Below are 10,562 nucleotides of genomic sequence, written 5' to 3'. Positions count from 1 at the left end.
ACGCTAACAACTTCATCACCTCTTTCTTCACTACCTCCTGCATGTTCGGATTCAACCGACGCTGTGGCTGCACTACAGGCTTGAAGACGTCCTCCATCAGAATGCGATGCGTGCAAAAGGTAGGGCTGATGCCCTTGATGTCGGATAGCCTCCATGCAATCGCATCACTGTGCTTTCTAAGCACCTCAATCAGCCTCGACTTCTCCTCCTCTGTCAACTTCGACGAAATGATGACAGGCATATCCGGCTTCTCTCCTAAGAATGCGTACTCGAGATGGGATGGAAGAACCTTAAGTTCTAAGGGCGGTGGAATCTCTACCGGAGTACTCTCATCACTAATCGCATCTAGCCCTAATGGCTCAGCACTAACCTCATCGCTCTCATCTAAACACTCCTCCTCTACCTCGTCTACCTCATCCTTAGAATGCTCGTCAACACCTCCCTCACCTACCAGATCGGCTCCACTAATGTACTCGAAGCACGTGTCGACACAAGACATGAATGAATTAAGAAAATAGACGGAATGACACGGCCCACTAACATCATCTCCACAACTAGGATGCTGCATCGCTCTATCGATCTCAAATGTGACAACCTCGTCACCCGCACGAAGAGAAATCTTACCGTCAAAGACGTCAATGATCGCCTTTGCGGTTCGAAGGAATGGACGGCCAAGAATAATAGGAACTCTCTCATCGGCCTCCATATCAAGCACAACGAAGTCTACTGGGAACACAAACCTATCGACCTTCACCAACAAATTCTCTACTACCCCCCGAGGATACTTGACTGATCGGTCAGCCAAGGACAATGACATGCGCGTGGGGGTAAGCTCTCCTAAACCAAGACGCTCATACAACGAGAATGGCATCAGATTGATGCTGGCTCCTAAATCGGCTAAGGCGTGAGAAGGGGTAGCGGCTCCCCCGAAGAAACATGGAATCGTGAATGTGCCGGGGTCAGTCAACTTCTCTGGTAGCTTATTCAAGACTACCGCAGAACAACCCCCTGTCAGTGGAATATTCGAAAGCTCACCGATTCTCTCCTTACGCTTCAAAAGATCCTTAAGAAATTTCGCGTATTTAGGCATAGACTGAAGCGCCTCGATGAACGGAAGATTTATCTTCAACTGAGTAAACATCTCAAGGAATTTCCCGTATTCCTGAGCATATTTCTGCTGCCTGGCACGGGCGGGAAATGGAAGGCGGGAATGATCAATCACGGGTGCCGGCCGACCTCTCGTCGGCTGTCTCTCCACTCTCTGCTCTACTGGCGACTCCTCGGCGTGTGCTGTACTTGCTGGGGCTAGCCTCGTGTGCACCTTGCCTGGAGCCTCCATCTCAATCTCCTCATCAACCTCTTCCTCTACCTCTTCGACCTCTCTCTCTCTAGCTACCTCTCCTACACTCCTCCCACTACGGGTCGTAATCGCCTTCGCTGACTGATTCGCTGGATTCGGGAAAGTGTTTCCCGAAAACTGACCCGGTGGGTGCTCCTGTAACTGCTGAGCAATTCCGCCTACTGTCCTCTGAAGGTCGAGGAGGGCGGCCTGCTGATTTTTGAACTGAAGGTCATTATTCTTATTGATTTGCTCCTGATTTTTCATGAATGCATCGCTACGCGTCATCATCTGAGCAAACATCTCCTCTAACCTACTCGTGCTAACCTCAGGGGCTTTCGCACCACCCTGACTCTCCTGAGGTGGTCCCCTATTCGAAAACTGACCACTAGACCCCGACCCACTAAACTGCCCTGAACTAGACTGCGTGTAAATACCGGGCCCTCTATTCTGATACTGACCAGATGAAAACCCAGGAGGGTTTCCAGACGAACGATACCCACTCGAATTACCACTACCTCGCCAGTTGGAACTAGAATTATTGAACGGATTCGTGGGACCCCTAGGCTGACCAGCTATATACTCTACTTGCTCAAGAGTGAGCGTGGGGCAATCTATGGTGTCGTGACCTCCTCGGCAAACTTCACACCTATCGACTTTCTTCTTTATCTCACTCAACTCCTGCCTCATCTCCTGCCTAATCTCCTCTTTCGCTCTCTCGACTGCAGCAGCTACCGATGAATCCAAGCTAACTTGGTTTACCCCTCGACCGGCCGAGGTGGTACGCACAGGAATGGAAGTCCTGCTGGTAGTGCTGTAGTCCATATCGGAGTGGGCAAAACTCTCAAACAAATCGTTGCACTCTGCAACTGTCTTCTTCCCCATAAGCTGACCTCCTGCTGAGGTGTCGAAACGAGCCCTAATCTCTGGAGTAAGTCCATTGTAGAACTTCTCCACTAACGCCCAATCAGATAGACCATGCTGAGAGCAACGGGTGATCAGGGTCTGAAAACGCTCCCAAGCCAGATGATACGGCTCATCTGGCTCCATACGAAATGAGTGGATCTGGTCACGAAGGCGAGATGCCTTGGCTGGCGGGAAATACTTGGCTAAGAATGCATCGCGAAGGCCTGCCCAAGTACGGAAAGTGCCAGCAGGCTGGGAATCGAACCAGACGGCTGCGCGTCCAGCAAGTGAGAACGGAAAAACCTGAAGATACCTAGCATCAAGATTGACACCCTCAATGGAGAAGGTGCTGCAGAGACGAGTGATGCGATTGATATGGGCGGGGGCATCCTCGTCGTCACGACCATGGAACTGGCAGGAATTGGTGATGGCGGTCATAATGTAGGAAGGTATCTGCCAAGACCGATCGTTCGGGATCTCAGGAAGGGTGATGGGGGAATTACCACCGGCGAAGCCGGTGGTAGCCTGGTCGTAAACTGTCCTACGGGCCATGTGAGCTACGGGTGGTGGACTAGGTGGGCGGGTGGGTGGTGGGGAATTGTGGGGTGAAGATTTTGGTGTAAGATCGAAAAATGGGGTGGACTGAGAAAATGAAGTAGAGCTAGAAGCACGTACCTCAGACGTAGATGACGAGAAGGAAGACCTGAGTGCAAGCGGCAGCGGCGGCGGTCCCTGCGAGCGCGTATGGGGCATCCACTGCAAAAACCGAAAACAAACAAGTAAGAAGACTCTACTAAACGACTCGACTAACTATAAAAAGACACTAAAATACTTAGACACCTACGACTCAAACAAAGAAACAAAATAGCACGTAATATGTCAAGTAAGTCCAAACAAAGTAATCAGCGCAATCGCCAAGAGTCCCCGGCAACGGCGCCAAAAACTTGATGTGCTGAAAATGGGTCAAATAAAACTAAATAAAATACCCTAATTCTAGACTCTCTAAGCTTTAAATTTATAGACTAAGACTCGACCTAAACCCTAAACACACAATCGGCAAGTGAACCGATCGAATGTAGTAAAGCTAAAGTAAGTCCGAGTATCGAACCCACGAGACTCTACTGACTACGCTACGACTCTATCTAGACTCGGACTGACACGACATACTAATTTGTTTATTAATTTGGGGGGGTTTCTAAAAAATCCTAAATAAAATAATAAAATAATACTAGCAAGCAAGACACGAACACAAGCAAAGGGTCGAATCAGTGAGAATAAAGACTACCTAGGCTAGACGCAGGCTAAACTCGGAATGGATTCCTAAATGATAATGATGTGGTGTGAAACCGGGATCTTAAAATTCTCACCTCTAGGGAAATCTAAGGACCCCTAATCCCTCTCAAGAGCACACTAAGATTCCCGAGAGGTTGTTAAACTACCGGTTTTCTAGATTTCTTGTCCGTCCTCTAGTTTCTTGAAAGTGCTTATGTAAGACGCTCTACTTTGCCGCGCGAACGTCTAAAGCAACTATGGGTTCAATCTTGGCTTGATAGACAATGGGTGGTTAATTCCTTTTAACTACTCCTAGACCTACCAATATCCTCGAGCCTTTCCGCGACGAGTCTAGCAGCACACTTGATTTTAATTAATTACCGAATATTGTTCCTAAGGTTACTAGTGCACTTTTCACCCTAGAGAATTAATGACCTATTATGTGATATAGACACTCACCTAAGCCAAAAACCCTAATTCAACTCTATTCCGTGATAAAGACCGTCACCAAGAATTGAATGGAACAAATAAACGATTAACTAAGAAATCACAAGCATACAAACGCACCAAGACAAACTAACATAGTGTTTACAATGCAAGAAAAATCACAACCACATCAATAATCATATAAAAATCCAATCTTCGTTATGCCATAATCATCGCCTAGGTAGTTTATGAGTTTTAGCCGGAAAACATAATCAGAAACAAAGTCAAAATCAAGGTATCAACTGAATTCATCGTTAACAAAGTCTAAACAAACAAAGAATGCAAGAAATAGGTGTATAAAACCCGAATCTTCACTCCCGAATGCTCAAGAATGCTTTCCCGATGATTCCTAGCTTCCGGTATGCCTCCGACACGTTCACAGCCTTCAATCAGCAGCCAAAACAGCCCCAAAGATGCCCTAGTTCGTCAATAATCCGCTGCTGATGCGAACATGTGTCTTTATAACCGAAAACCCTAACTTGCCATGCAATCCTCGCAAGTCTGCCGACAGAACAACTTTAGGCGGCCCGCGTGGAATATTAACTTGATCTTATGCGGGTCGCCTAAGCTTTAAACACTCGAATTGTTTTACAAGACACTCGCGGCCCGCCTCAAGTTTATGTCTAAGTTTAAGCGGGGCGCGAGAGAATGAAATAACCCTGATTCTTCATTAAGTCAAGGCGGCCCGCTTGGGAATGCTCGTTTAGTCAACGCGGGTCGCCTGGAAGCTCCAGAATTGCCAATTTTCTTCGTTTCAGCTCCCGACTTCCTCGGTTTCCGTGCCAGCCTTTCGCCATTCCAGATTCTGCTCGTTTTCACTCCTTTTGGCTGTAAAGACCTGGAAACACAACTTAGATTAATAGTATGTACATTCTAAACTAAAACGACACTAAAACTAACTAACTAACGACTAAAACCGACGCGAATACCGATGTATTTTACAATACATCAACGTGTTGACGAGGGTCCACTAGAACTTGAAATTTGAGATTTACCATTAAGATGTGGATTTCACTCCTAGCTTAATCGCGATATCTCGTGTAAAAAAAAAAGAATAGGTAGATTGAGAGTCGTTCACCAAATTGTGGGTTTCACGCCTATTTTGGTGAATTCGTCTCATTTGTACAATATGAGTGTTGTCGATTTAGAATAATCGAGTAAAATGCATGAGGGAAGTGTATGTCGAAGGAGATACACAAACAAGTATAAACACATAAGAAAGCATATCAAGGATGATACTTAAATAATGAAATAAAACAAGTATTAACACATAGAGAAATATGTCAAGAATAACACATAAAGAATCGAACAACGAAACAAGTGTTAACACATAATAAAACAAGCATTAATGCGTAAGAATAACATGTCGAATATTACACATGAGTAACATACATGTTTAAAAGAGCATAAATAAGTAACAAATAAAGTATCATGTAGTAGTCCAAGCAAAGCATACGAATAAGGTTCTAAAACTATAGACTAGGCTAAAGCATTCCTACTTTTCCTAATTCCCTATAGTTATGGCTCTGATACCAATCTGTCACACCCCAACCAATGGCGGAAACATCGGGATGAGACGAAGTGTGAAGATTGCTAGAGACATCATAACGCTATTTGTGACAATATTTAGAAAATCCAAATTTCATTTCATTTCATAACTTCAAATAGTCAACGTTACAAGAAATTCAAATACGACAAGTTTAACAAAACAACATGATAACATATCAAAATTTTGATACAACATTTTAAACCCTAACGTCTATATGTGTATCTAGGCATCAACGCTACTTCATTTCATAGCATCATCGTCCTCAACCTGTAACATGTTTAAAATAAAGTTCAATGCAAAAGCAAAGGCGAGTATACAAGTTTGATACGTACATAGCAAAAGATAAGTTTGAACAATTCCTCATAGCAAGCATGTGATTCAAGATAAACATTTAAACATGGCATGTGTCTAACATATCAAACCAAGAAAACGCAACTTGCTCATGACATAACCAAAGTTTCAGTAGAGGCGGGTCGTTAATCCTATAGCGCTACATATGTCACGGTTTGGCTCGTACGAAGTTAATGATAAATTCAACACATAAGATTAATCTAAGTTTAAAGCATCAAGCCATCACGTATACAAGCATGTTCTAGGAATGTTCATGAGTTTAAGCAAAATGTTCATGTGTAAGTTTGTTGATAGATAAACATGTTACACCCCAAAAGTGGTAAAAGTAAAAAGGGGAAAATACGAGTATACTCACAAAGTTTGCATATGTTTTCCGATTATCCAATTGTTGACGAGTAGAGATTTAGAGTCCGAATGTATAAGGGTTAAGGTTCAAGTATGTTTAGAGTCGAGATTCAGTGTTCAAAACAACATAAAAATAAGATATGAGAATAACATGGAAAATAATCATTTAGTACATATGATGCTTGTTCTTGACACTAGGAAACTCGAAGGAGTTTAGATGTTTTCATGGAACAAGGTTCCATTAGAATCGTGACAAGTTATCATAGTCTAGGATGATGTAATCTAGTACCCCGACATATGAACACTAGTTCATCATCAAAGATTCGATTATTCGAATAATATATTTAGGTTATATAATATATGTCCAATAGTTCAAGCATGAGGTAGAAGATTAAAATCTTCATTTTGGTAACTCTAAATGTCATAGAAGTCATGTAGGAGGTAGGAAGATCAAGTCTTCCAATTAGGCACCTCTATGTGTTCACCACTACACTTGATGTAAAAAAAAACAACCAAGGAGGGTCATGAACATACAATAAAGAATAAGAAATATACACACTAACTAAGAGAAATCATCAAATCATGTGAGGATTGTATGTTTGGACAACCCAAGTTGTTCCATAATCACTCATGTATCAAAGACAAAGTTTGACATGACTTGTGGGTTAAAAGCCCTAAACAAAACACCAAGTTTATGAGGTTTAATCCTCTGATTTTAAATGTCTCAACCTTGTTTTTAAGCTTAACCAACCATGGGATAAGTTGTAAGCATTAGGACATAGGTATGAGATGTGTTAGACACAAGTTGCATAGGTTTAAACAAGTTTTTGATGAACATAAAAACAAACAGAAAGTTTATGGACTATTTCGGGGCATTTCCAGGTCTGATTTCTCCAAGGAGAAGTCTAGGAATCGAACCCCATGATTATACAAGCAAGTAGGAAAAAGAATCGAGTGAATCGGATAAGAATTGAGTGAGTTATGCTCATTTTCGTGAAGGGGTGTCAATCTACTCGAACCCTTGCTTTCAGCTACGGTTTGGTGGATGTTTTGTGAGTTTTTAGGGTTGCAAAAGTGGTAGGGAGGCTGGTTATAAGTGGTATTTATAGGGGGAAGGATTAGCGTTTCAATGGGTTGGGCTTTGGAAGTGTTTAGAAGGGGTTACACCTTGAAACTAGCCCACAAAACCCAACTATATGGGGCTGAATTTTGCTGAATTGGGCTGCCATATTTCTTTATTTTTTTTATTTTTTTTAAAACATTATAATGAGTAATTTTGTTAATTAAGTTGTGTAATAATATGCAACAATGTTTCCCCTAACTTGTAACAAGGTAAAATATGAAATAAAACATGATTTAACTAGGTAAAAAGTGTAATGTACAAGTTTTATTTACGAAGCAAGTTCCGTATTTTACAACGATTACGATGAAAGAATGGTTATAAGAACACAAGATTTCCAAAGATAGAATTTCACGTAAGGTTTCTAAATGTAGGATGTTTGAAAACGCAGGGCGTTACAGTGGTGGTGCATGATTTAATCATCTTGATGTTCATATGTGTCTAGAAAGTTAAACAGTTTGAATTAATATTAGTGTTCAAATAAATTAATTAAGAGCCTTTGATTTGATCGATCATGGTAATGGTTGGAAACTGTTAGAATTAGTCTTGCAAGATAATTGGAAACAAGGTAATTGATCGCATAGTTTTAGGAAACATGTAACTGATTGCCTAGATTACTGGACTAGTCACGGATCACACAAGCTTCCCATCGCACAAGTCTCTTGATCGCACAAGAGGTTCCGGTCGCACAAGACCACACACACAAGGGAATCGCACAAGCTAATTAAACTAGGGTGCATTGACAAAAGCATCTTGTACGACCTCACTAAGCACAGCCGCACAACATCTTGTGGATCGCACAAGATTGTGCTAATCGCACAAGATGTTGGGCCGCCCAACGTAATTTGTTATGATAAGCAGTTGGGCCAATCAGCCCAAACCCGATCACACAAGTCTAACCGGGGTGCACAAGGCCAATGTTTGTTATTAATTGGGCTGAAAGTTCAATGGGCTTCAAATCTGAATCGCACAAGATGATTGGGCTCGCACAAGCTCAACGGCCCAATCATCGGAGCCGCACAAGTTCGAGAATGTTATGTTTTGACTGTTAACGTGAAAATATGTGTTTGCCATGATCAATACGTGTTCGTAACATGTTAGCTCTTATGTGAACATACGTGCATTACTTGAAACCAAAATCTGACTTGTATGGTAACCATGTTAGGACGTGGTTGACCCCTCTTAGCTCAAGTATCCTTTTCCTGTATCTGCCGAGCAAACCAAGGTGAGTTCACACTCTTACCAAGGCATGGGATTCCTAGGGTTGGGAATGGGTTTGAATAATGGGATTGAACAATTACTTGTACTTACACGGCTACTAGACTATCTACCATCGTCCTCGGGTTAAGCAGGGCACTTACGTAAAACCTACGTAAACATGTACTTACCACTGTCCTCAAGTTACGAAGGGCACTTACGTAAAACCTACGTAAACTCACACATACTACTGTCTTCGGGTTAAGAAGGACACTTACGTAAAACCTACGTAAACCCCACGCGTACCACTGTCCTCGGGTAAAGAAGGGCACTTACGTAAAGCCTACGTAAACTTTGTACGTACTCCTGTTCTCGGGTTAAGAATAACACTTATGGTTACAAATAGTCTAGTAAATATAAACATGGGAAGCCCCCACTAATATTACATACAAACATGGGAAGCCCCCACTTATTACTGTAAAGGCTTGGGAACAAGGGTACTGGGTAAACGCATGGTTACAAATGAACTTACGATTTCTGAATGAACTCATTGGTCGAACAACCAACTGTGAACTCGCTCAACTTTTTTGTTGACTTTCTGTTACATGCCTTGCAGGCCTTTAGGTGAATAGCTATGGAACTTGCTGTCTGAGAAGCTGGAGTGGTCATGGGTCGAGTTACATGGAAACGCAACACAAGACTAAGCGCTATTACATGTGGTTTATAAATACTTAACGAATTAAATATGCTTCCGCTGCAAACTGTGATATATTGTAACGTTGTAATCCTTATTATTAATAAATGAAAGTTTCATTTAAATATACTCGTGAGTTCATTGTGATTGGTGGCTAAGATCCTGGTCAGTCACGCCTCCAAGCGGTGGTACTCCGCACGTGGATTTTGGGGGTGTAACACTGGAGGAGCCTTAGTAGGCTCTTGAATTGGTGGAGAAGCCTTCTCTTGTTGGGGCGGGGTTGTGCTTCTCTCAGTTGGCGGTGGTGGAGCTTCTTCGGAACCCACGGTACGGTTTCTCAATGTTATGAGATGGACTTATGCTTTCGGGTTGGTTTCGGTAATACTTGGTAACGCGCCTTGTGGTCTCTCGGAGAAATTTTGAGCTAATTGATTTATTTGTTTTTCAATGTTTTGTATACTAGCTTGTTGATTTCTAAAATTCGATTCCAATTGTTGAAATCGATCCGAGTTTTTCTTTTCGGTATCGGAGATAAGGCGAGATACAGTATCTTCAAGCCTTTCTCATCCACCTTGTTGTTGAGAGAAATTTTGTGACTTGTTTCTTGGTTGTTGAAAGTTTGTTCGTTGGTTTAAGTTTTGTTGGTTACTACTATTGTCGGGTTCTCTCCAGCCAAGGTTTGGGTGATTACGCCATCCTTGGTTGTAGGTACCCGTTGGAGGACCCGACGGCCTAGGTCTATTATCAATGTAGTTTACCGACTCTGTTTGATCATCTAACTCTTTCATACACCTCCAATTTTCGTGTGGCCCACCACACCCTTCACAAGCCATAACCGAGGCGGTTTTTGTCATTTCTAGTTTTTTTTATTTTTGAAGAAAGGGCCTCGATTTTGGGCTTGTAAAGAAGTGCTTTCATCAACCTTATGGGCGCCCGGGGCAATAGATTTATTGCCTCGGGGGGTGTGCCACTGAAAATTGCTTTGAGCAATTTCCTCAATTTGATTATATATTTCATTTAGGCGGCGATTACATAAAAGTCCCCCAGAGCTAGAGTCAAGTGTCTGTCTTGTGTGTGGTAACAACCCATTGTAGAACGTGGATACTTGTTGCCATACCGCAAGACCGTGATGAGGACACTTTCTTAGTAGCTCCTTGAACCTTTCCCAAGTTTAGCCGTTTTAGCAGGAGGGAAATACTTATATAGAAACTTTTGGGCCAGTTTATCCCAGGTGTTTACTGAGCCAACTGGGAGGGCGTTGAGCCAAGCCTTAGCTCGGTCTTTTAGTGAAAATGGAAACATT

This window comes from Helianthus annuus, chromosome 7 (genome assembly GCF_002127325.2).
Source record: "Helianthus annuus cultivar XRQ/B chromosome 7, HanXRQr2.0-SUNRISE, whole genome shotgun sequence".
NCBI lineage: Eukaryota > Viridiplantae > Streptophyta > Magnoliopsida > Asterales > Asteraceae > Helianthus > Helianthus annuus.
This window is presented reverse-complemented; position numbering follows the sequence as displayed.